This window comes from Ursus americanus, chromosome 22 (genome assembly GCF_024610735.1).
Source record: "Ursus americanus isolate L20-20 chromosome 22, mUrsAme1.1.p, whole genome shotgun sequence".
Lineage (NCBI taxonomy): Eukaryota > Metazoa > Chordata > Mammalia > Carnivora > Ursidae > Ursus > Ursus americanus.
Window position 1 is genome coordinate 9,118,030 of NC_142148.1, and position 27,585 is coordinate 9,145,614.

Consider the following 27,585-nt stretch of genomic DNA (forward strand, 5'->3'; position numbering starts at 1 on the left):
GCCAGTGGTGATCTGAGCCCTGCAGCCCTGAGCAGCCTCACCTTTCCTCTCTCTGGCGTGGTTCTGGCCTTCAGTTAAACTCCCCACCCGTGCAGTCCCAACATACATCACCTCACCCCACTGTCCTCCTCCGTGTCTGTTCCCTTGCTTTCTGACTCTAACTTGTTGGACCTCTACCCGCTGCTTCGGCCACACTTCACAACATCTGAGCCTCACTTGCCTGTACCCTCATTCATGCCCCAGCAGCCCTGGTATCTTGTAACGCAGCCCATCTCAAGGCATTTTTGTACATGTTTCCTCCGTACAATGTCCTTTTATCCCATCTTTGCTCGTTAAAACCTACTTTTCCTCCATAACCCAGCTCACACTTCCTTCCTCACGGAAGCCCTCCTTCGCCTCCCTCGTTAGGTTCTCTTTGCATCGTTTACCTTCCCTCTATAGTACTTGGCACAATCGCCAGTTTTATCAGTTTCAGTTAGCATTTAGTCAGTTCTTAATGATTTCCTTCATACGTTTGTTCCATGGATCCTTATGGCAGTTTGGGAAAACTGGAATATTGATATCAAATGCATGATATAAAATACATAAGATTGTACAAAGACACTTGCATTTCAATACAATTGGTTATCAAAATTTTTTTTAATGTTGCATGTTAATAAATGTGCTTTTTTATTAAGACATTAAATAACAAGATCTAGGGGAAGGTCTAATAACCACTGTAATTTTGAAGTGGTCATAAGTACAAAATGATATTTTACGGCATCTGCAACAATTATAATAAGATACAAAATACGGAATTTACATTGGTGAACAAAGTCACAGATATCGCTAATTCTACTGGATTTGTTGCTTAAATTCATAATGGAAGGGAACGGTAAACATCAATGAAGCGTTTTTGAAAGTAAAGATGCCACTTTTTCTCGTCCACCTTCACAAGATCCCTACCCCCTGCTGAGTCCCTCCTGTATTCTCTGCTTTGGAAAGTCCAGATTTATGCTGGAATTCTCTACTTGATCATGAAGCTCTGAAAGGCAGTCCTGTCCGATTTTGCTTACCATTGTATCCCTAGGACTTAGGACATAGGAAACACTCAATAAAAAGCTGCTGGAGGGCGAAACAGAAGGAAGAAAGGGACCCCATTGTATGCTTGGCCGGGCAGCCTTTTACCTAGTGTTTTATACTTTAAAACTGAGATCCATTTGTATCTCCCGCAAATAATCTTCCACGCTCATCTGTAAACCCAGTGGGTTGGCTCTCCCTCCTCGGAGCACTCATATCATGAAGTACTTCCTGTCGACCTAGCTCTTCCGGAAATTGTTGATTTCATTATCTGTCCTCTCACTCATATGTTTTATGGGACATTTTTTTAAGGGTAAGAGTTATGTCTGATTCAACTCTCTGTGTCGCCAGCATTTACCAATGCAGGGACCAGGACACAGTTTTGTTTTCAATGCATTTCGAAATGACACCAAATTTGATTCTTTTTTTCCCCCACAGAAGTGCCATCTCTGCTCTTCCTCTTATGTCACATGGGACCCCAGGCTGCTCTGAGACCCCCTCTGCTTGCCTTCCAACCCTCCTACAATTCCTTTTCTGTGGGCGCATGGGTCAGGGTTCATGCAATCCCACTTTCATGCACTGGCTCTGAAACATGCTCCATGAGCTGGAACAAAGGCATGCGTCTCATAAATCATAGAATTTGCTTTCTTTTCATCTGTCACTGAGAAACTGAGGACACATATGTTCTTTGAAATGTGCATAACTTTCTTAAGAATTCAAAAGCAGCATAACCACTTGCATTTATCCCCCCCCCCCCCCCCGTAGAAGAGAGCCAAGATTCAATGGCCCCCAGACGCCCTGGGCTTGAATGCCTGGGATCAGAAAGATGGACGCAGCTTCTAACTCCCTGTTCCTTGTGTCTCCCTTGAGTTTGCCAGAGGGATGGACACTGGTTGATGGTGACTTATGTTTGTTCTATTTGTCCATGGATTTGTTTGACAAGTCCCTTTGCTGGAGGGAGGATGTGGAGGGAGAGGAAAGTTCTTTGGAACACATGAGGAATTAAAGCAGCTGTTTTGGACAAAGGGTTGCTTATAGACCAAGTATTTCCCAATCTAAATAAACGGAGTCCTTGTGCGCTCGCTTTCACTGCTGCGTGAATATACCACTTTTTGTTTATCCCTCTTCCTGCGCACAGGCATTTAGACTTTTATATCTCAGCAGCTAGCTTCTCAGACAGAGCACATTCTTTTTTTTGCAGGAGTCTCCTTGGGTATATTTTTGAGAATTTCTCTAATGAATATACACTAGAATAGAATTTCTAGGTCATGGAGTGTGTGTATCTTAAACTGCATCACAGCTAGCCAAATTCTCTTCAAAATGCTTGTATCATTTATGCTCCCACTAGCAACACAGTAGAGTGGCTACTGTTCCATCTGCGATAGTGTCAGACTTTTTCATTTTGCCAATCTTAGGGGTGTGAGCTGATAGACCATTGTAGTTTTCATTTGCATGTCTCTGACTGGTATCTTCTGAGAACTGTAGCTATCCACAAGGGCTTCTGATGCATTAAGGACATGGTCATAATTAATCTGTCCAACAGCCCTGTAAGGTAAGTATGACTCTGCCATATTTTACAAATTTGCTTTCAACCCATGCTAGAATGCAAATCCCAGCTATTTTAAAGCGTATACTTAACTACCCTGTATTACAGCCACTCCCTTCCTCTATACCAACATGTAAGCAGTCACTCATTCTGAAGGTTGAAACTCAGTACAGGCTGCTGTGATTGTTGCTTGGCACTTTCTGTCCGTGCCCCAGCACGATAGCTAACTTAGAAACCCAGTGAGCCTCCTCTCACCCCCAGCGCCTAGCACAGGTCTGTACACATAGTAGGTCCACAGTATGTGGCTTTTATAACAAAGACAATAAGACGGTGCTAAAACCCTAGTGAATTTCACAGGGATTATAAGGCGGTATGGCTTAAATGCTTTCTCTCTTTGTGGCATTAAGCTCCATACAGGTTAGAATCTTATGAATACAGTTACTCCATATTCTCTTAGAGTCTTCATTGCAAGCTGGGGTTCTCTTAACCCTTCTCCTCCTCCTTTCCTCCCCCAGCCCTCAATCTCTAGGCCTTCTGTCTGTCTGTCCATCTCTCTGTGTCTTTCATGTTGTCTTTTCTCTCTTTCTCAATGTCTGACGGAACTAAAGGATTTTTTTTTCTTTTTTGACCTTCAGGAATGAATTTGCTTTGTATATTACTGGTGAGAGGACGAGAGGGGTGATATGGGAGTATTTCTGATAGAGTGAAGGCAATAACCAGATAGAGTTCCTTGGGGGGGGATGATTTTGTCAACCGTATTGACTCATTTTTATTTTAAACTGGACACATCTGCTAAGGGACCCGGCAGGGGGATGTCTCTTTATCATTCGAGACTATATCCACAAGACGGGCTTGCATAGACAGAGCTAGGCTTGCTTTAGGGCTGTGTCCCGGTTGCCTGAGTGAGGTCTGGGGAATCAGACTTTCCATAATACACCCCGGATTAGTCATTCGGTGAGCAGGTGAATATTTGCTTTTGCAAATTGTGCCTCACTAAATAATCTAGATAGATATAAAAACAGTGAATTCAGCTGCTTGTGAATAGTATGGATATTTGAGCTTTTGTGCAGTACCAATCCCTAGCAATATTTTTTTGTATTAAATACTATGAATCCACTTCACCTGTCAGCACTATTCAAAACACAGAATGCTGTATGAATAGAAAGGATGTTCTGGGATCTTTCAGATGATTACTGTTGCTAGGAAAACCACTTCCTGATATCTTTGTGCTTGCTGTATGTGTCTCTCTCTGTGTACAGCTTACAGTGACAAGCAAATTCATAGCATGGTATTGGGGAGGAATTGGGAAAGTTTAGAAATGTTTAAAGAACACTGCTTAAAGTTAAAAAGGGGATGTCATCTAAAATAATAGTTAAGAGTTCTGCCTGCTTTCATGTGGAGAATTATAGCTATCAGAGGAGAGCAATGGGGCTGCACAGGTGCAATGGTGCTGCAGACTTCAGGGCCCTTCCAGTCTCCATTTTCCAGAACCTCAGAACTGGGTTATGCTTTTTTGGTGCCTGAGGAAATGACCGTCTTTCGCTCCTGGCAAATATTATGCCAATTATTGTTTCTATAGTGTCAGCTCTGCTTAAAGTCACAATTCTACAAGACTGATGGGAGGGAACCCGGGGCACTCTCCCTGGGACGTGGTGGGGAATGAAAACCAGAACCCGGTAAGAGAAGCCCATTCCTTCTTTCACTCAGGGCAAGGCATTCTTTCCAATTCTGCATCAGAGGGGAGGCAGGTATTTCTCATTCTAGCAACAGGAATTGCCTGGGAGAGTGAAAAGCAAATATGTACTTGGTACTAGCGTCTGGCACAAAGGCCTCCCCAAAACATGGATGAGATGAATACATAAGTCATGGTAGTGATGTCCCATCAAGCCCTGCATTGTTCCCAGAGTCACACATCGTTTCCGTAGATGGTCTGCAAATGGAGGCACCTGGGCTCAGGTATCTCCCTTCTCTGTCCTCATCTGTAAGACGGAGATGATGTGCTCATCCGTTTAATAAGGCTGATGAGGGGCCGTAATGGCAAATGCATGCAAATCACTCATGACAGCACCTGGAGCATGTTAACGATCTCATTAAGTGTTGCTTTGAAGACCCCGGAAAGAAATAACCTTCCCCAACATCTAGTGTGTCTTCATGCCTTCCTCACTCATGGGTCTCACTGGTTCTTCACAGACTAGTGTTCCAGATGTTGACCTACCCCTGTTTTCTTGAAATAGGGCAAACGATCTTGCCAGCCCGGGGTTATTGGGTTTTTTTAAACCAGTAATCTAATCATCATCATCATCTCAATAATCATCATGATAAAGTGAAGGCTCCTCAATTATCCTAACCATGCAACTTCCCGTTTGATCTCATGGAGCCACCCTGTCACCTTGAGCACACAGGATTGAGAAAGAAGACACTTCGGTGAAGCTGGTGAATTGCCTAAGGTCCCCGCGAATACAGAACCAGGCAGCGCCTCCAACCCATTCACAAGCAGCCTACGGAGCCACAAGGGAGGAAACCGAGAGAAAGGTATGGGGATGCTCCAAGATTATTTCAATGATCTAGACCCTTGTGCCTGTCTCCGAGATTCCATCCTGGTTTGCCACTAAAATTATTTTTCATATCTTGACTTCAGGAAAGGTTTGGGATAACGTGTATCTGAAATGACGGTGGGGAACCAGGATGTTAGTAAACACCTTTGAATCAGGGACTTTTCTATGTTTCCGTCCCCCAGAGGACGTGGATCATTCCCATTCCAAGGCTGCTGGGAGCAGGGACAGACTGTGACATCATGCAGACTATGGGATTTTTGGAATGCCAAAAAAAAAAAAACCATCGTACTTCTTCTCTAAGTATCACCCTCTGCTGGCCGCACCATAGTGTCTCTGCCTTTTGTCTGGGAAGGATAAAGCCATCAAACTGCCATCCTCTTGGAGGACCAGATCTTGAACTGATCAGCCAGAGTAGCCTGGTCCCTACAGAATCCCCTGCAAAGGGAACACGGCACTGTTGCATGGGGGCCATGGAGGAAGATGGGGCGTGTATGCTGCAGGTGTGGTGTCAGCCCTGAAAGCAAAGATGGAAAGCGAAGCAGGATATGGAGGATTCCTAGAGAGCAACATCACCCTATTTCGCCAGCAGCAAGAGTTGGCGCTATTCTCCTTGGATCTGCAATGACAGGGTAGGAAGCACTTGGAGACTAGCCTTGGATGACACGTGCCAGATGCCCTTACGTCCTAAGTGCCACATATCACGTATTTGCCTGATGACCGCTGGGAAAATCAAAACAAACAGATCCCAAGCTTCCCGTCCACCTCCTACACATGCAGATGTAAACTCAAGTCCAGAGACTCTGCCCCTGGTGGCTGCCATCCTGGCACTGGGTGGGGATCCAGCTCCTGGGCAGGGGTGGGGCTGTGATGGATGGGATCCAGTTTACCTCTTGGCTTCCACTGATCCAGGCTGCCTGGTGAGCCCTCCCCCAGAGTTAATTTGAGGTAAGGAGAACAAGGAGTTCCATTACGTTCTGACCATTGCTCATCTGTATTTACAACTAACATTTTTTGAGTACTTCCTATATGCCGGGCACTAGGCTGTGCCTTTTCTATGTGTTATCTCTGGTGGGGAAACCGATTTTCTTGCAACATATGAACAGTTACAATTAAAATATTTGAAGCAAGTGTTCGTGGTTTATTTCTACCATGCTTCATAAAGGTAGATATTTGATTTTTAAATATTAAAATTAACAAAATGCAACCTTCTAATTCTATTCTTGGGGACTTTTGTTAAGAGAGTAATTAAACAACTGTATAAAGACACATATAGCATGAGTACTGCCGCAAAATTTGTAACTTAGGACAATTGAAAAATGACCTAGATGCCCTTCGATTGAAGATATGCGTGTATCTGCATGTATATGTGTATGGGTATGTTTACGTATATGTTTATGTGTGTGTGAGCATATGTGTGTGTGCATGTATGTTAATCCATACACACACATATGAATACACATGTATATACTTACAATCACATGTGTACAAATGTGTGTGTATGTATTTATATTATGTAGGAGGTATATTTAATGCATTCAAGATATAATTTATTTTTTTAAAAATTTATTTGAGAGAGAGAGCATGAGTGAGAGAGAGAATAGGAGCGACTGGAGAGGGAGAGGGAGAAGCAGACACCCCACTGAACAGAGAGACCAATGTGGGGCTCAGCTCAATCCCAGGACTGTGAGATCACGACCTGAGCCGAAGGTAGATGCTTAACTGACTGAGCCACCCAGATGCCCTCAAGATATAATTTAAATGAGAAGACCAAGTTTATCAAAAGGCTAGTTCCATACCCTTGCAATACATATTAATAAAAAGCAAGATGGATATGTCTAGACATAAACTGCTCAGTGATTTTTTCCAGATGGGGGCAGGGCGGGGAATTTATGTTATCTTTCTAATCTATATATTTCTGTATTTTTTAAAAAAGTAATAAGCATGTATCGATTGTGTAATCAACTTCCCCCAGATAAAGTGCCTGGAAGGGAAGGGGTTGAGAAGGTGTCCTACACACGCTGTGCCGTAGAGATCCATCAGCCAGTTCATTACCACCAATAGCGATGAAATAATTGTATTTTCTTCATTTGCCTGATTAACTATTTTTATTCAGGGCAATTGACACATCAAAATGGTGATTAAATATATAAAAGGAATCTTGGAAATAAAAGAGCAAGTAACTCAGTTAAAATTAAGTACTTTGTGAGGTCCACACACTCATTTTTATAGGCTAACAGTCTATAAAGGCGACAGTGATTGGGTAAACACAAAACTCATTTTGATGAAAACAGAATCAACAAATCCCTTCTACCAAAAGGAGATGTTCAGGGTATCAGGACTCTTCTTGCAAGTTCTCATGCCTCTATGAGCATTAGGGGCTAGAAAGCCCCAGAAAGGTGTATGTGAATACTCAGTGCAAAGCTCTCACTGAGCTTTTGAGGCATAGTGGAAATATATGGATTTGGGTGTTCTTAGTACTGGAGTCAATCTCAATTTGCCAACTACAAGTTTTATAAAACCAAGGGCCAGTGCCTTAATCTCTCCACTATTCAATTTCTTTATCTTTAAAATGGGTACAGTACTCCTCTCTTCTAAAATTAGAGACAAATGCATCCCGTCTCACATAATAGTCAAGGAATAGTGTTAGCAGCTTAGTTGAATTCATACCAGTTCAATAAACATTTACTAAGTAGTTATATTGTGTCATGAACTCTACTAGGCTCAGGGGGATAAAAGAGTAATAAAAATCTACCTCAGACCTTGAGATCTTACAATCTAGAAGCAGACATTTATTTTCTTTATTTATAGTTCTTTATTTTCTGGGACATACTACCATATCATACTCATAAGGCCTGTGGCCAATGTGTTACTGCAACTAAAATACTAAGTTTGTATATAGCTTTCAATTTTTATAAATTTGAGGGGTTTGTAAGTTCATGCACATGATACTATCACTCTTCTTCATCTTTTCCTCCCTCCCTCTCTCCCTCCTCCTCTCTTTCTTTCTTTCCTTCTTTCCTTCTTTCCTCTGTCTCTCCCTCCCTTCCCCTCTCTCTCTTCTTCCTACTCTCTCTCTCTCTTACAGCTTTATTGAGATAGAAGTTTACATATTATACAATTAGCCTGATATACTCTCTTCATTAGTAGAAACAGGTGAACAGTTGAAGAGTTGGCACAGGGAGATGATCTATAACCCAACATCTTCCATACCCAGGCTGTATCCTTACTTGTCATAATGCACCTTTTTGAGCACCATGTTAAAAAATAGTGTTTTTTATTCCGCGGCAGATTATCTGTTTTGTGGGTGTGGGGGGGGGAGGGATGGGCATCAGAAATCAGAGAGTATCATTGCAAACGTACATAATCCATCAGGAGTGCCGGGGTAAGACAAATGACGAAGCAATCCACTTATCTAATGGAGTGCTGCACAGAGAGACTTTACAAATAGACTCCTTCTCTCTGGGAGCTTTCAAAGAGCATGGATGGAGACAAATACAAGCATCTAATTTATTCGGTAGATAAGAGAATTAATTGCTGTTATCTGCCATGAACACAAACTGCGGGCAGGGTGGGGGAAGCCGTTGTTGTTTTTCTCCTATGCTGGGGGAAGACCTCCTGGAAGAGGCGGGGCCTCAGGAACCACATGACTGATGACAGGGGAAGAGAGTGCCCCTCCCTTCCGGGGTCTGGGGTCACAGGGAATTGTGGCCAGGAGAGAGGAAGCCATTGTCTTCCCTGCTCTAATGTGCCTATGTCGAGAGAGACACACTGAGCGGGGACAGTGGGTAAAGGTGACATTTTCTCTCCATTTCTCTCCAGGACTCAGAAACATACACATGCATGCACGTCCCTCTGCCACTTTCTTATTGTCCCTTTCTGGTAAGAGGGACTTAACGGTAGACAGAGACTCTCAGCCTCAGATCTGTCTAAGGGAGTGAGCCAATGGAAAGAAGATTCCAAGGCAGAAAGAGGACTAAAATTCAATCAAAGAGCCAGAACCCCATCGGGCACCTGGTGGTGGGTGTGAGCAAATGGCTCCCTCCCATGGTAGGGGACCCAGGAAGCCAGATGTTATCACCAGGAGTGACCCCTCCTTGACAACCAGGCATGCGGCCTCATGAACAGATTTCCTGGCTCATGAGGAAGTCACCAGTGTGAAGCCTGATACTGAGGAACAGAGCCAGCAGCTTAACGCATTCAGGCGCCAGATCACTCTCAGAAGGAAACAGGTCCCTATCTCAAGGCGCCGCAGAAGATTCACAACCCAAGTGTGAAAGGAATGTTATTTTTCAATAACAAATTAATTTTTACATCCAGCCTTTTTGCTGCTGGCTGGAAGAAACACTCTCTGTCAGTTCATGGCTCCTCAGTCAACTTACGGTTCTGTGTCCAAGTTCGGGGCCATTCATGGAGCAAAGGCATTGGGATGAGGGAATTTGGCTCAGTCTAAGATGGTAGCCGCTAGCCAGGTGTGGCCGCTCAACTGAATTAGAATGAACTCCAATTGAAAATTCGTTTCCTCAGTTGCAATGGCCACATTTTAAGCACTCAATTGGCACATTTGGCCAGTGGTTGCCGCACTGGGCCAGGCGCATACAGAACATTTCCACCATGACATTTCTGTGGTGGTCTACGGGTCATCATCTAGCATCTTGAGAATTTTCTGAGATGCCCTTATTCTCTGCTTTTCAGCTGAGGAAGCTGAGATTCAGAGAGAGTATGTAACTTGCCAATGGTCATTCAGATGCTTGGTAGCCCAACTGGGACTTGAACTTCCTCCTGGGGGGCCCCACAATTCTTTTGCCACTCCCTTCTCATTCCCATCACAAGCCTGGGAGGTCTAAAACTAGCCAGAGAATGAGGTAATCTGGCTCTCAAGCCACCATTCCCAATAAATTAGTTATCACATGAACTTCATGCCCTCTCTCATGAAGATTTTCAGGTCCTCAAATGTCGAGAATTGTGAAACTCCAGGATTATTCTCTGTATTCCTCCTATTACAACACTTCTCTGAGGAGTGGATGGCCTCTCAGTCTAGTCTGGGTGAAGATTAAAAAGCAAGTCCCCAAATAAAAAGCACATCAATTAATATAACAAAATATTACCCAGACTGCCTAGGTCTAAGTGAGAAGGACTGGGTGGATGAAAGTAGGTCTGCATCAACCTAATTGCCTCAAATGAGTCAGTCCTTCCAGTGCAGACAAAGAACCACCTCCAAATCTCAGTGGCTTAGCCCATACAGTTCATTTCTTGCTCATACAAAGTCCTCTGAGGGTAGAGCACCTCCATGCTGTGACTCAGCGGAGCGAGTCATCCCAGCCCTGTGACTCTGGCCACTGAACCCATAGCCTTTACACTTGCCACCAAAGGGAACAAGAGATTGTGGGGAATTCCACAGCAGCTTTGCATCCCTCAGCCCAGAGTGACTCCTTGAGCTGGTTCACACCCCACGGCAGCTCAGTCACACCACCCACCTCACCGAAAGGCAATGGGAAAGGTCGGCGGGGGGGTAAGGACTAGTGGGTGAGCATGGCCACCCTGGTGAGGTAAAACAATTGACAATCAGAAAAATAGCAATACTTGATTGAGTACTTGCCTGTGACTGAATGCTCTGTGTGTACTATCTCATTTAATCCTCACCGCAGCTTGTGAGGTAAGTGCTATTATCTGTTCTCTCTTTCTCTCTCTGTCTTTCTCTCTCAAAGATGAGCAAAGGAGAGCTTGGATGCGTTAAGAAACATGACTAAGGTCAAGTACATAACAGATGGCAAAGACAGAGCTTGAACTTAGGTCTGACCAATATCAAAGCTCAGTCAGGGGGCGCCTGGGTGGCTCAGTTGTTAAGTGTCTGCCTTTGGCTCAGGTCACAATCCCACGGTCCTGGGATCAAGCCCCATATCGGGCTCCCCACTCAGCGGGAAGCGTGCTTCTCCCTCTCCCACTCCCCCTGCTTGTGTTCCCTCTCTCGCTATCTCTCTGTCCAATAAATAAATAAAATCTTAAAAAAAAAAAAGGCTCAGTCAGTCTTGGTTAGACATCAGATTTCTTTTCTTTTAAGATTCTATTTATTTATTTGAGAGGGAGAGAGAGAGCAGGGGGAGGGGCAGAGGGAGAAGGAATCTTGAGCAGACTCCATGCTGAGTGCAGAGCCCGACTCAGGGCTTGGTCTCACAACCCTGAGATCCCTGACCTGGGCCAAAATCAAGAGTAGGACACTTAACTGACTAAGCCACCCAGGAACCCCAACATCAGATTTCTTTTTAAGAAAAAGTAAAGTTACGCTCTAGAGTAGTGCTGTCTAGAACTTTGTGCAAAGGTGGAAATGTCACTGTGCCTGTGTGATCCAATACAGCAGTCATGAGCCACATGTGGACACCCAGTGCTTGAAATGTGACCAGTGTAACTAAGCGACTGAATTTTTCATTTAAATTTAAATTTAAATTGCATGGAGATTAAAAAAATGAATAATAGTATTGTAATTTAACTTTCAATGTATAAATGCTCCTCCTTCAAAAATAGAGAGAAGTTCCTTGAGGTCAAAGATCATAATTTACTCCTCTCTTTATTTCCTTTAGCTTAGGCATAGCGCTTTGCAGATAAAGGTTGCTCAGTACATATTTATAGATTATTATTTGATTTTAATCCACTGCAGGACTTTCTGGATTATTAAGAATGTGGATTTGCAGTGATCAACTCTACTTGCCTAGAAAGGGTCAATAGATTTTAAAGCTCTCTATGACCAGCAACTTGCCTCTTGTTTTCGTTTTACCTACAAGATTGGCATCAGCAATGAGACACATTTTGGTATTTTCAGAAGTTGCTTCCAATCTTTTTAAAAAAAAAATTACTGATTTTGGGGGAGAGCGGGGGTGTGGGGGGGAGTACTGAGTCCCCTATTTTCCATACTGATTTTTTAAAAGGAAAATGAAGATCTGGTTTTAAGTGCCTCTTTCACATAGAACAGGAGCAGAATGAAATGGGGAAACTTAATGGATCTCTTTCTGTGAATAAAATGACAGATAAAATATCTATTTTGCTCACATATTTTTCATTCACAGACAGTTCATTTCAGTAAATATCTTACCACCTGCACTTGTCTATTTTCCAAGGTTTTTGGGAAATTTCCAGGAAGTTCAGTTGGACTCTACGGTGGGTATTTATGAGGCCGTGCTTAAAGGGAAATTGCATCAAGGATGTCATCAGCTCACTTTTTTTCTGTGTTTTTCTTGAACGTGTAGTTGGCAAGCTCTCAAAACCCTTATCAGGTCATAACTCAAAGATACATGTGGCCTCTACAGCTGGGTTAATATTTGCAAAACACTCTCTGCTCCCAGCCTTTTTCTTCTATGTCCCCCCCGCCCCTGGGGTTTCTGCCTTTTCATAGGTCTGTCATCTGGGGACTGGATGATGCCACATCTGCACTAAGGGAGAGTGTTTTCTGTGGCCTCCCTGCAGAGGATGTCCTCTCAAACAGGAGCTGTTGCTCCTTAGAACCAAATTGGGAAGTTTCTAAATGTTCTACACTGGGGTTTCTCAGCCTCAGCAGTTTTAGCATTTGGGGTCACATAATTCTGTTAAGGGGACTGCCCTGGGCTTTGTAGGATGTTTAGCAACATCCCCAGCTCTGAGGGACTGAGATGCCAGTAGCATCACCCTACTGAGTCATAACAACCAAAAATGTCTTCAGATGTGGCCATTTGTCCCCTGGTGGGGGGGGGGGAAGGGGCAACACTGTCCCTCTACTTCATCCAGCTGACTCATATTTCAGCTCTCAGCTCACATGTCATCCCCAGGGGGACATGATATGGGTCATGTTCTGTGGTTGTCACTCTCGTAGGACCTTTGAAGCATATAATCTCTGTTTGTAGCTACCGGTTCATTGATGACCATCACCCCTGGTCCTGAATTATCGCTGTGGTGCACGGGACAAGGACCCAGTGAAGGGTTTCCACTAAGTAACTTGCTTTGAGAATTGCCTTACATTTTCAGGGTTCGGCAATACTTTTTGGGTTACTTTTCTCTCCTCATCACACACAAAGGGTCAACAGCACCTGGGCCTTCATAGAGTTTGCTTGACCCTGGTGTGAAGTTTTTAATAACAAAGATTAGAGGTGAGAGGATCACAAACTTTAACAGGATGATGGATTTAGTGCCATGGCTCTGACCTCTCTTGACGATGGAGGAATCCAGTCTCAGTTGAAAAATTATTTTGCAAATCACATTTCCCAGCAGAAGACCGAGACTAGGGAGCCCCACATCAAGGGTAGTGCCCAAATGATCTGGGTGAGACCTCAGACGCTCTGCCGACTTATTCCTGTAATGGGTATTTCTCCAATCTCTTGACTGAATGAATAAGCAACTGCTATGTGCCAGGTTTTCTGCTAAAGCTGAAAATACAATAATGAGCAAAAATAAGCATGGTCCCTGCCACCTTGGAACGTACAGTCTGGTGGGAGGATGACACTAACTGAATAATTATACCAATGAATGTGTAGCTACAAACTGAGATTATATTCTTCAAAGGTTCTAAGAGAGTGACAACCATGGAACGTGACCTATATCATGCCCCCCCCGGGGATGACACTTGAGCTGAGAACCGCAACATAAATACAAGTCAACTGGATGAAGTAGTGGGGGGAGTGTCCCAGACAAATGGACCAGCAGGTACAACCGACACCTACTGGAGAGAGGGATTAAGATAAGTAACAGAATCGGAGAAAAAAACCAAAAGGCAGTGGGTTTGGAGCCCAGAAAACATGGGGCAAGACTGTGCATGAGGAGGCCAAGTTGATAAAGTTTACACGCTGTGCATCATTCCCACGGAGCCAGCTGCTCTTCCCCCGTCAGCAGATGCTCATGGATGGGCTTTGAGCGGTCAAGTGAAAGATGGTATCAGCACTGTGCTGGGGTCTCTAGCTGCAAGTTGGGGAGTGCATTGGGGGGTGGTATGCAATGGGGTAGGAGAGAGTAAATGCAGGTGGTTGTCCGGGTGAGAGAGAAAGGGCTCAGGCCAGGAGGGTCTGCTAAAGACTGAGAGAGGTAGAAGGAGTGTCACTTGGCAGCTGAACCAACAGGATGAGGTGAAGGACTTGACCAGCAGGCTCCACTGGGGGCAGACCTATTACAGCTGGTGCCTCTCCTGGTGCGTGGAAGTCCTGGCTGAACCAGTGTTCAGTATGCTGCCTATAATTGCTAGAAGGATCCAAGAAGAGGGAAGTCAAGGGAAAAACATGACCTCATAAGGTTTCAGCATATACAATTGGAAGGCTGATGTCATTTGTCCAGGCAGTGAACGCTAGGGGAGAGGGGAGAAACAAGTTGGTGCTAGAAAATCATGAGCTTTGTGTGGGACATGTTGAATTGGAGGTGCCTTTAAGATATTACAGGAAGAAGAAATCTGGTTGGCTGCCCTGCAAGGGAGGAACTTCCCCAAGGATGAGGGGCATTAACTAGGGATGGTCCTTTTGCAAAACATTCATTCATTAGCCACACGGTACCTAATGTGGTATTTGAACAATCGTTAAGCAAGGGTGGGTTATTTTTAGCAAGTAACAACAGAATTGTAAAAATGAAAACAAAATGACATTTGTCCACCACAATTTCCCTCCTCATCCCCACGCCAGCTAGTCCTTCAAAACCAAAAAGCGTCCAGAGCCCTGCTTTCTGCATGGGCACCTGGTAAGGAAAAGATGTTGACAATATTATGAATGTCCCATCCACTTCTGGAGGGAGACAAGCCACTTGTCATGTTGTGTCTTGTCCAGGGCATCTGTAGGAGAGATTCTCCTTTTCTTCACCTTGCATCTGCTCAGTATCTTAATCCCAAATTGTGGGAGTGAAACTCTGGCAACCTTTAAGGATATAATTTGCTTCCTATTACATTATTTCTCCCCGTACAGGAGAGACCAAGTGTTTGTCATTTACGAGTGTCATGTCATTACATTCCATATTGCAGTGTAATGATGTGAAATGATTAAATGACAAAATGCCAGCTCACTGCCAAAAATTTAAAGTGGCATACTTTTATTAGTAGATTGGAAAGCTATTATTAATTTTTATATTGACTTTGCCAGATGAAATAAAGCAAGCAGACTGGTGCATACAGAAACGGGGTGCCATTAGGCGAGGACCTGAGCCCCAGTTCCAACATAAACAGAAAGAGTTCTCTGATTCTGGCACCTTCTGCAGGCTACATGTCCAGAGCTAAACATATTAGTTTAGAACAGTCTTGTCACCTGATGAATGTGGAGTGACAGGCATCAAAATACAACCTGACTGGTGTTTTTATTGAGAAGAAAGATGGGAACTGAGAACAGGTGGCTGAGAAGAGAAAATGGCCTCTCTGCCTCCTGCCCCCCCCCCCCCCACATTTTCTCCACTAGCACTTACTGGGAGATTGAATTTTATTCCTGTTTTTCTTTTAAGGGAAAAAGAGCAAACAAACAGCATTTCCTTTACGTCATCAAATTACCAGAAGACTCCGCGGTTGGTAAAATAACAACTGCTCCTTTTTCTCTTCCCTTAGGCTATGAAATCGCAAATGGAGATCTTTGAAAGAGGGTTAAAAATCACATTCTCAGAACTATATGTTTTTTAAGCTTTTAGAGTTCAAATCTGTATGACCTCAAGTGTTTGAGGATTTGTGGAGAAGAAACCTGCCATTTCTTTCTACCATTTATGCCCTCATTCGAGGAAAGCATTTGTTGCTTAATTCCAATAGAATCTTCTCATGACCATATTCGAGTGACTTTCTTTTGTTTCCTCTTGGCTTCTCTCTGAGCAATTGTTTCTTCCTTTTCTTTGTGCAGACAAGGGAAATGCCTCCTGTCTCAACCTGGTCACCTCCACTGAGCCTTCGACATCAGCAGTGCCCTTGCCTTAGGAATTTTCCACCTTGATTTGGTTTGGCTTTTGTTTTACTTTCCTTTTAATTATTTCTCTTGAATATCAGCTCATGCCGTATGTTTTTTATTTCCGTCTTTATTACATCCTATGACCACTTTGGCTTAGAAGCTTCTTTTGTTGTCAAGGCTGTTGGGTGAAAGCTGATTGCCTGAACAGGGGGTGGGAGACAAAATCGAGGCAAACAGTGTTGTTTTCGTTTTCTTTTTCTCTTTCTTTCTTTCTTTCTTTCTTTCTTTCTTTCTTTCTTTTCTTTCTTTCTCTCTCTCTCTCTTTCTTTCTTTCTTTCTTTCTTTCTTTCTTTCTTTCTTTCTTTCTTTCCTTCCTTCCTTCCTTCCTTCCTTCCTTCCTTCCTTCCTTCCTTCCTTCTTTTTTTTTTCTTTAAAGGTTTTTTATTTATTTATGTGACAGAGAGACAGCCAGCGAGAGAGGGAACACAAGCAGGGGGAGTGGGAGAGGAAGAAGCAGGCTCCTAGCTGAGGAGCCCGATGTGGGACTCGATCCCGGAACGCCGGGATCACGCCCTGAGCCGAAGGCAGACGCTTAACAACTGCGCTACCCAGGCGCCCCTCTTTCTTTTTTTCTACATGTGGACACTTGCAAGGCCACTCACCTGTGGCTGAATCATTTTAAAACAGGAAGATACCAAACATGCAGAAACACCTAGATTTGTAGACACTAACTCATGCCTGCCAAGATGGCTAATAATCTTTGCCTTTGCTCCAACCCAGGGGACACGTTGTCTCGTTTCTGGCACATTGGCAGGGGTACAAAGAACACGTTCTTCATGGAAAGGGATTCCAGTGGACAATGGCTCAGGTAACAAAACTGTCAGGAGTTCATTTGGCTTGTGGGAAATGCTTACAAGTTTTGTGATTGGAAAGATATCACTCTGTCAGACAATCCAGTCTGTGGATAAGACGACCTGCCATTTCATTTGGGTTTTTGATGAATCACAGCGTCTTTGTTTGGTCCCTAGGTTGCCTTCATCAGAACATGCAACGTGGGCACAGGCTTCTGCCTGCGGCACTGTGACTGGGGAATGCCACCCCTCCTAATGCTTCTGTCCACTGTTTCTTTTGAGACTTCTCTTTCTACATCTCCCTGGCGCTGGCTCGGGTTTGGCAGACAGTGAGAACTAAGGGTTCTCTTGGAAGACAATACACTGAAGAGCATTGGAGGATTTTTTTTTTTTCTTTATATATAGAGGGCTTTGTCATTCTGTCCTAAATCATGAATGCATAAAAGAGCTGCCAAGAACAGCTCAAATGGCTGCATCAAGGACCCTGGAATAATAGGCTGGCACCACCCACATCTGCAAAAGAGATCATATTATGCTTGTTCTGACTGGCATACATAGAACAATGGGTTAACCTGAGACCTCTCGCACGTTGTCATGGCTTACGGCTATTGTATGTTTTCATGAAAAAAACCTGCTCTCCAATAAGTCATTTACCTCTCCTGAAATCTCCTAAAACCCCGGCCTTCTCTCCAATGACATTTGTTTGTTCATTTTCTCATGCACTCACACCTGTTTAACCGCCCATTTAAGCGTTCCACGTAAGTAGTGAAAAGGACAGGTACCGGCCCTACGGTCATTGAGCTGAGGTCCCAGGAATGACCGGGAGAAAAGAAGCAAAGAAGCAAAACAATTTCAGATGGTAAAAGTGTTATGGGAAGGTGATCGCCCAGAGCAGTGCCATCGAGAGTGAGTTAGGAGTGGGCAAACAGAGCTGGTGTCATCACAGAAGGCTTCCAAGAGGAGGTGACATTTCAGTTGCGAGTGAAGGCTGGAGTGGCCATCACGTTAGTCTAAGGAAGCAAGGTTCAGGCAATGGGAATGGCAGGTAGAAAGACTGCACATGAGGAATGAGCTTGGGTGGGAAGCAGTCAGGGTGGCAAGACGGCACTGAACTATCCAAAAATAAGAATTGAGAACGGAGTAGTCAACAGGGGCCCACTCATACAAAGACTGTCAAACTTAGGATGCAACCCCACGCGTGCCTGGCCTTCCCTTGTCCCTGGTTTGTTCGTTTTGGTTTTGGAGAGTTATATCTATCACTCCACTTTCCAGACAATAGGAAATACCACTGCAATATAAGCAAGAGGTTCTCCACTGATGTTCTGGGCCTTAAAATAGGTTGCTAAACGTTGACTGATGTGTAAAACTTAGCTTTGCTCCACCAAGGGATACATATACTTATGGCAAGTCTGTCACCTGGAATAAGGGAGTATAAAGGATGCCCACTGTAGTGTGGGGCAGAGTACATCTTACACTTACCAGTGGAAGGGAGAGCCCCTTCCCCCTCCTTACGGTGTCCTGCCTAGAGCTGTGGCCGCCATCTTAACATCAAGACTGGGAAGGTGAAGATCATCTCAGAAACTCTGAGCCCAATCCCAGATATTCTTGAATAGCTGAGCCATGGTCAGCAACCCCCTAGCTCCAGACTTCTTGTTCTGTGAGAGGGGGGATATCTGACTTGTTTAAACTCACGTGATAAGTAAGAGCCTAGAATCGAGCTCGGCTTTCCAAGGAAAGAGCAAGTGTTGACTAAAAGTGTGAGAACTTGCCTCGTGAGTTTGTGAGAGAACACAGAGCAGCAAAAAGCCCTACTCAAGGCATGGCCCAGTGCCACGATGGCCTTGGGGGGGGGTGAGTAAGGATGATGGCAAGGCACGGGGACACTGGAGTGATGGTTGATGGTTTCATTGTAACAATTTCAGCATGACTCAGAGGTTTGTTTTTGGTTTGGTTTTGTTTTTGTCAAAATACAACCAATCTTCCAGTAATCTGAAGAATGAAAAAACAAAAGTGTGACCCACTGATATAGCCAGATTAGCAGAGAGGAAAGACACTTCTCAAGCAGCAAAATGATAACCTCTTTCTGGTGGGTAAGTGACACGTGTTACTATCAAGATCCATCTGGAATCACTGTTCTGACACAAAAGAAAACTTATTCAGCCTGCTTCTGCCTGTCCACTCCCACATGGCATCAGTTCCTGGTCCTGGGTTGTTCCCTAGCTGCATTGGGGGACACTCCTTCTATTTCCCAAATCCTACTCTCCTCCCCTTGTTACCACTAAGTCCTTGGATTTTCACCAAGTAAAATGGGAGGGTTGGCCAAAGATCATGATTTGCAACTATGCATGTGTGTGAGTGAGGGGTCTATGAGAAGCAGATGGCTTTCTTTGAGTTCAATTTTGTATTGAAACCCACCGGAGTGTCAAGTGGAATATCACCGTGACAATGAAGGGGTGGTTCTAGAATCCCACAGACTCTCTCTCTCTTGCTCTATGAGTAGTCCCTGAGGATAGTGCCCATGAAGCAGAGACTCACCTGATCAACAGGGCTTTAAAAGAAGGAATGAAGACGCTCAGACAACACCAAGTGTGGGAAAGGACAACATGGGTGGCATGGAAACACACCTGGAACCCACCACAGTAGAGATTAGGTATCTGGGTTCTAATGTGGATTAGGTGCTATTTACTGTGGGTCAGGGTCTTCAGTATTCACTACCCTCACCTAATTCTCATTATAGAATGCTGACTGAGAGATGGAGTTTGGTGCAGAAGGGCTATGTTCAAAGTCTAGCTCTACCCTTTACCAGTGTATCACATTCAGCGATCTACTTCACCTCTTTGAGTATTAGTTCCGTATCCGTGAGATGGGGATAATCCCCAAGGATACTCCGAGAGTCTAAATGACCATTCAAGGTCACGCATAATTAAGGGGCTTTGAGTTTCAAATCCTAAGTCCTCTAACTCTTTAAGTTCAGTGCTTTTTTTTCTAACCACAAGAAGACCCTGCTGCAGATTCACAAATGATGTGAATCTTGAGAAAAAGAGGGAGGAAGGAAGGAAGGAAGGAAGGAGAGGAGAGAGGGGGAGGGACCATAGGGAGAGGGGTGTAGGGGAGGAAAAAGGGGAGAAGGCAGGGGAAGAGGGAGGGAAGACAGGAAGGAAGAAACAATGATTCTGTAATGATAGGCATTTGCTAAAAAAAAAAAATCTGAAACTGGTTTGAAATTTCCACCATTAGTCATTCATTGGATTAAAACAGCCATTCCCTTCCTTTTCCTGATGGGCTATTCCTTCTCATTTTGCCAAACTTTTATGATTACCGTGAGGTAGATGCTGTGAAATCAAGCAACTTGCAATAAAATGAACATGGCAGCCTCCAGCAGCTTCCCAAGTGATTGACTGCTGGAGGGGTGGGAGGTGGGGGGATGGGGTAATTGGCTGATGAGAATTAAGGAGCGTATGTGATGTGATGAACACTGGGTATTTCATGCAACTGATGAATTATTGAACTCTACATCTGAAACTAATGGTGTACTATATGTTGCTAATTGAATTTAAATTAAAAAAAAATAAGTGATTGAGACGATGTGCTACCCCCTTGACATGACAGTTGGGCAACATGGATTCAACCAGGAGAGTCTCATCACTGAATGGATGAGAGTAGGGCAAATGGATTCCAGTCAGCAGGAGACCTGCTATGTGCCTGGGTGAGGCGTGCAGGAGAGCTGATAAAGCTAATGTTCATAAACTCTCATTGCCAATTTATTAATCAGAGTTGTGGCAACAGAGAGCAAGGTCTTGAGGATATCGGACAAAAGACAGAGAAGAGAATGATGGGGGCGAGGGGGTGAGGAAACAAGACAAGATGGTCAGGAAATATTTAAACCACAGAAGACCAGGAACCAGGTCTACCTGACAGACAAATGAAGAAACCTTCTATTTCCCCTCTTCTGCTTGAAGAAGGAACTTGGTATCCTAACCCAATCTCATCCACACACATCTGGACTCCTGTCCGGGATGAAGCTGTCAGTGGCACTAACACAAACCTGTCCACTCCCAACCTTTTTCCTGCATCAGAGAGGCTCAGCAAAGCAGGGGGACGGGGACTTCCAACCCCTCCTTCATAATGAAAACAGCCAGGAAGTGGCCACTTCACAAAACCCTCACCAAGGGAGAAAGTCAACATGAATTATCTTACATCTTCAATTTTCATTCTAAAGAAGCATGGCTCACTTCACTTTTGAAAGTAATTTTAATGAATACCCTCCAAAAATACGAGAGCCTGACTTTCCAAAATTTATTTTGGAACAGATAAGCCTCAAACCAGTAATTATCAATACTATGTTCATATAAATCTGATAACAATAGAAGTACTTTTTGATTGGGAGAAATCTTACATTAAAACTGGAGCTCCTATTTGGCCGACTTCGGTGGGTTGACCAAAAATAGAAATTGGCTTACGTATCTTGCCATTTTTAGGGAAGGTGAAGATATGGATTTAGACACTTGATTTTCTTAGCTTAGGGAGCACTGTAGGCTAAACTGCTTTGGCCCCGAGGGACTCTTTGCTATTGGCAGCCCTGGGCAGGGTGAGATTTTTAAAATTCATTTCTGATATCCAGTTGACATGGATTTTTTAAAGTGTTTAAAATTGTACTGGTCACTACTGCAGCCCTCAAAGAGCTCTGCTCACACTGCCTCCTGGTTCTTGCTCTTCCTTCTCATGCTTCCTTCACTTCACACTGAGTTCTCTTTCCCAAGTTGGATGTTTGTCACTAAGCCTAAGCAGGAAAGAAGTATATGAAAAGTCTGGAAACAGGGAAAGCCAGGAGCACGCGCAGTGCTCTGGAGCTAGCTATAGACAGACATCCCCTCATACCCAGGGGCCTCCTTGGGAAGGAAAAGGAAAGGCATTGCAATAATCCACACAGGGTCCTGCTAAAGACAGGTGCATGTGCCTGATGATGGATAACACGGTGGAAGGGGATCGTGGCTGAGTAATGCAGTCAGTTGGGTCACACCAAGCCCTTCACAGAGTCAGAACAAGAAAGAAGCCATGTTTTATTTGTCATTTGCAGCTTCATTTGGGGGCTGGCATCCTTATAAAAGGGAGGATGATGAACAGACTATCTCCTCTTCCAACCTGGCCTTTTGAGACCTAAACAAAGCAGGCAGGGCTACCTAGCTCCTGAGAGCTAAAATTCCACACCCCATTATGAAAAGGCACTTTATCAGGTTTCAGAATGCATTACGAGGCTTGGAAACTTGCTATTAGGGTAACGATTGAAAATCCGATATGCTTTTGCTTAAACAAAAACCATGGTGAAGAGGATAGCGAAAAACTTGCTGGATGGGGAGCTTCAAAAAGGTTGAGTTTCTCTTGCTGGCTCTGCAATCTGCTAGCTGTGTGACCTTAAGTAAGTTGCTTGGCTTCTCTGAGTCTCTCTTATGCATCTGTGCAGGAACAACTCTGATGGTCATTCTGCCGGCATCACATAGTTTTTATGAGGATCCAATGAATGCAAGCATAGGAAAATGACTCATGAGTCAAAAGGCATTATACTAACACAAATTACTACTAACATTAGTCTATGTTTTATTTCTTTTCCATTCCTGACTTCATAATTCCTCAGAAATGAAGACAACGGTGACACAAGAGAATGCATTGCCCTCACAAAGGAAAAATGGAAGAGAGTTAACCTATTAATGCTCTTTGCTCCAATGTCCCCATCCCAAAACTACCTCCCACAGTAGCAGGGCAATGACTTAGGAAAGAGATGTGTTTCCAGGGACGATGAGTGAAAGCTGCTTAGCAAGGGGGATGCCATCACCCCTGACGTGGTTGGCCATTAGAGGCACCCTTAACTTCAAGCATAAATCATTCGTACACATGAGACATTTAAGATGTGGAACTATAAATCCTGACCAGAGATTGCCAGCATAATGTAAGTGGGCCCATCAACAATTTCCATTCACAGAAGAGAAACTCTTTGTGAGGCTGGGAATATAAGATACAGAATTATGAATAATTGGTGTGTATATGTATATTCACATATATATAGCATAGTATATGTGCCGATGATATATAGGAAATACGTATATCTGCACGTATGTATTTTTGTCCATGTATATATCCATTTATATCCAAACATATATTATAAATGTATATGTATCTAATATGTTACATACATGCATATATTTGGATCGACATTTGCCAGATACAAACTCAAGAACAGGACGAAGTCAGCAATGCATCCAGCTTCTATAAAGGGCAATTCAGTGGAATGATTTTCATATTTCAATGAAGAAATTACAGACGATTATTAAAACCCTGGTATTTCAGTTTATCTAGTCTAAGCCCCACCTAACCAAGCAATCTTACCTAACCTAATCCAATCTAACTATAGATTTTGTTAAACTCACTCAACAAACCACTTCTAGTTTTTACAAAAAAAAGTGATGACTTAACATATTAGCATTTCTCCCCGAATAACTGATTTTTTAATGCAGAAGAATGAGAGAAAGAAGTAGTCAACTTTCAAGGAAGTTTCTGCTTAAATAAGTGAAATTAGAAGAACTAATTGTGGAAATCTCACACCTTTCAACGTTGTGTGCAAACTACGTATCAATCCTGTTTAGCAGGTGATGTCTGCAGCTTGGTAGGGAGGGCAAGGTGAAGACAAACCTTCTATCTTGAATTTTCCCAGACTACATTTATTCCTCTTTCTGGAATCCAGTTGTTATCAGCTCTTCTAGAAATACTGACCCAGTCAATGGTGTCTAAAGTCATGGACACCTGCCCTCCACGAATATGGTTTCTCCCTATCCAAGAACCAATGGTTTCTTTCTCTGTGACCTGGCTCTCCATGGACCCTCATGGACCCCAGTGGGGAATGGCCTGGGAGTGGGAAAGTACTGAGTGCTGAGTCAGAGTGAAGAACGACGTCTCAAGTTCCCTTCTCCTTTCCCTCTGTAAAGGAGTCTTGGAAGAGGTGCCTATGGAAAGCCTCTGCTGAAGTCTCTCACTAAAGAGGCCTTCCAATGAAGGCTCCCTGGCTAGCAGGCAGCCCTGCCTGAGAGCATGGCCAGCAGGGGCTGAGCCTTTATTGCAACTACCTTCAGAGACTCGCAGTGCCTTGGCTGTGCCCCGAGCCTGGTGTGAAGGGGCAGCTTCCTCCCATGAGGTCAGCCAGAAAAAGCCTTTGTAACTAACTGCCTATGGTCAGGTCTGAAGGGTCACCTATAGGTTTCTAACCATGAGCCAGATTCCAAAGAAACCACCCTATATTCTTACTATAAATCCTGCTCTTTCTCATAATAACTTGAGGAATTTCTGTTCTTGCACCTGGCATCCTAATGAGTAGAACCAAAAACGGACCCCAAAGTGAGATAGGGTCAAATAATGAGAGATGTGGAGGGTTGGTGACAAGGTAAGTAGAGACCAGAAAACGAGCACCACTGCCCACAGGAGGATGTCTGAAGATATCTTGCAGACTCAGAGTTGGGATGAGTTTGAGCCTGGAAAGTATCAATGGCGACCCAAAGAGCCCAACACAGGAGTAGGAGCTAGACAACAAGAAAACGTGAGCAGTGTGGTCTATACCTTAGATTACCTGCTGGCATGTTTCCTGCCAGAAATTTCTATTGTGTAAGAAGAATGATAATAGGTGGGAAGAGGAAGAAGAGAGAGAAGCCCTTGACTCACTCTCCAAGTTCATCTCCTCCCCCCACCCCCTTGCACCCCCTTGGTCTTTTTTCTGTTGCCAGATAAATCTATATCTCAGATCCTGTGCCTGAACAGCTCTTCCCTCCAGCCCTTGTGTGACTTCAGTCCTCACTTACTCAAATCTCTGATCAAATATCACCTCTCCAAGGGGCACTGCCTGACTATTTCATCCAGAATGGCAGTTCCACCACCTTTTATCTCCTCACACTGCTTTTTGTCCTCTATAGCACTTATCACCATCTGACATAATGATTGAGTGATTGATTTTCTTTGTCTTCCCGTGCTTGCACTAAAACATAAGGTAAGGACTCTGTTCAGTTCATGAAGTCCTGCATTCTCAGAGCCTACGCTAGCTCCCAGGGAAGAGTGGGTACTCCATAAATACTAATTTCATGAATGCATCAATGAATGAATGAGTGAGTGAATGAAGAAAAGAGTAATGGAAAGAGAAAGAGAGGAGGATAGGAGAATAAAATATCTTAGAGTCTCTAATTAAAGGAGCAAAAATGGATTATAAAAACCAAACATATAAATTAGAAAAATCTCTCTGTGTGCTTTACATTGAAAGTTGATCTCTTTGGTCTGTTTCATTCATTCACTTATTCCTCTGATGAATATTTATTATCTGAACAACAAGTCACATTCAGAGGTGACCAGGGAAAGCTAGATCTTAAAGGTGAAGACCCCAAAGAGGGGATAGTTAGATCAAAAGAAAAGATCCACAGTAGGAAACAGTCGAGAACTCTTACACATCAGGCATGTCTGAGTGTCGCTGGGGTGAGGTATATTTTGGCTAATGAATCAAAACTAACAATACATTTTCAGATGCAAGAAATAGAGTAAGGGAAAGCCATACCACAGTGGTTTATGTCATGCAATAATAAGTCTTGGGATGGTACAGATACTATGGAACAAAATTTTTTAAAAATTAAAACAGAATTAACATAAGATCCAGCAATTCCACTTCTGGGCATATATCCAAAAGAATTGAAAGTAGAGTCTCAAAGAGATATTGGTAAACCCATGTTCTTAGCAGCATTATTCACAATACTAAAGTGCAAAAGCAACCCAAGTGTTCATCAATGGATGCATAGATAAAAGATTTGGTATAGCCGTACAATGGAATACTATTCAGCCTTGAAAAGGAATGAGCTTCTGCAACATGCTACAACCTCAATGAAACTTGACGACATTACACCCAATGAAATAAGCTCATCACGGAGCCTGCTTAAGATTCTCTCCCTCGCCTCTTCCCTCTCCCCCCTTGCTCATGTGCTCTTTCTCTTTCTAAAAAAAAATGGTTAAGATGTTAAATTTTATGTTATGTGCATCTTGCCGTAATAATAAATTTAAAAAGCAATGTCTTAGGCTGGTGCTACAGCTTTACCAACTCATGTTGAACCAATTTCTTGGAATATTTTATTCTCATCCTTATGTGTAATTTGAGATCTCATGGTTACAGTGTGGCCTCTACGCTTCCAGTATGGGTGACATCCAAAATATTTAACAAATGGGACAGATCTGGAAAGCCCTGTTGGTCCAGGCTTTCTCCTTTTGGAATCACAGGGAGGTCCGGTGGACTTGGGCAATGCACTGGGTCTAAAGGGGTACATGGGGACTTAGAAAAGTTGCCATTTATTTATCAACCAACATGGGAGCATTTCAACATCTGTACAACTGTGCCGCCCTATTGGTGGGAGCAGACAAATGTCAGTCCTGCCTCTAGAAATCACATGGAAGGAGGAGGAAAGGAGAAGGGCATGGGGTCCTTTCTTGAGCAGGGCTTTGTGTTTTTTTTTCATTTGGGAGAGAACATTCTCCCTAGAGACAAAAACCACATCTCATTGGACAAAAACAAGTCACATGACCACCACCATTAACTGCACCGGGTGAACATTTGAGGTTTCCAAACCTCTATAATCAAAGCAGGCAAGCGAGAAGGGAGCTGTAAATGGCTTTTGGAAAACCAAGTCCCAATTTCTGCCGCAGCTTGCCATTATAGTTTGGGAAGGATACTATAAAAGGCCAATTCATCTATCCTAGAGGTGGACAAATTGAGAATAAGGATTTCAGAAAGCAAAAAGCCCAACTTAAAGTAATACATTATATTTCGAACACTGAATGTTTGACAATACATTTCACAGCTCATTTCCTGCTACTTGTGAACGCTAGTAAACACTCAGAGAGCGAATTCACATTTTTCATGTCAAATATCCTTACAGTTCCCCCCTCCTCCAGCTTGTCACCAGTTAAACAGACCCTATGAGGACAGTCTGTTCACACTATAATCTTTTGCGACACTAAACCTTAATCTGTCTTACAATTTCTATTGTTTTTCACTAAAAGGTTATTCCAGAAATATTTTATAGTGCACATTCATTTTCTTGGCCAAGAATAAATTGCATAATCAGAGGCATTCTCACCAATGCTGAGTCTCCCTTCTCGGCCCAAATTTAAGAATTTCATGCGGATTGCTCATTGCCATCTATCTAGCTAATTCAATGTCATTATTTTTCTCTGGTCTAGGCAGAATTTACCCTTCCCTGAAATGAGCTTATCTCATAATAAGATATTGGAGGAGGAAGGACAGTGCCGATGGAGTTGGAGTCACTGAGGTTCACACATCCATTCCCAGGCCTGGAATTAAGGGGTTGTCGATATCTTCCATTAGAAGGGGAAACCTATTTTTTCAGAAAGGATTGCAACATACTACTTAATTTTTTAAAATCATGCCACTGACTGCAAAACGTGGCCTTCTCTAAATATGGGGGTTTGCATTTCATTCTATCCTCCAACACCCTCATCCTACTCCTGGCCTTAATCTCACTGACCATTCAAGTCACAGTTGATATGTCACTTTCCTCCTTCTGTCCCGAAGACTGAGAAAGGAACTTGAACCTCCTAGCTCTCTACTGACATTTCTAATATCCTATCAAGTGTGCCTCACAATACATACGCAGCGCTGTCCAAAAGCAATAGGAGGCAAGCCACGTATA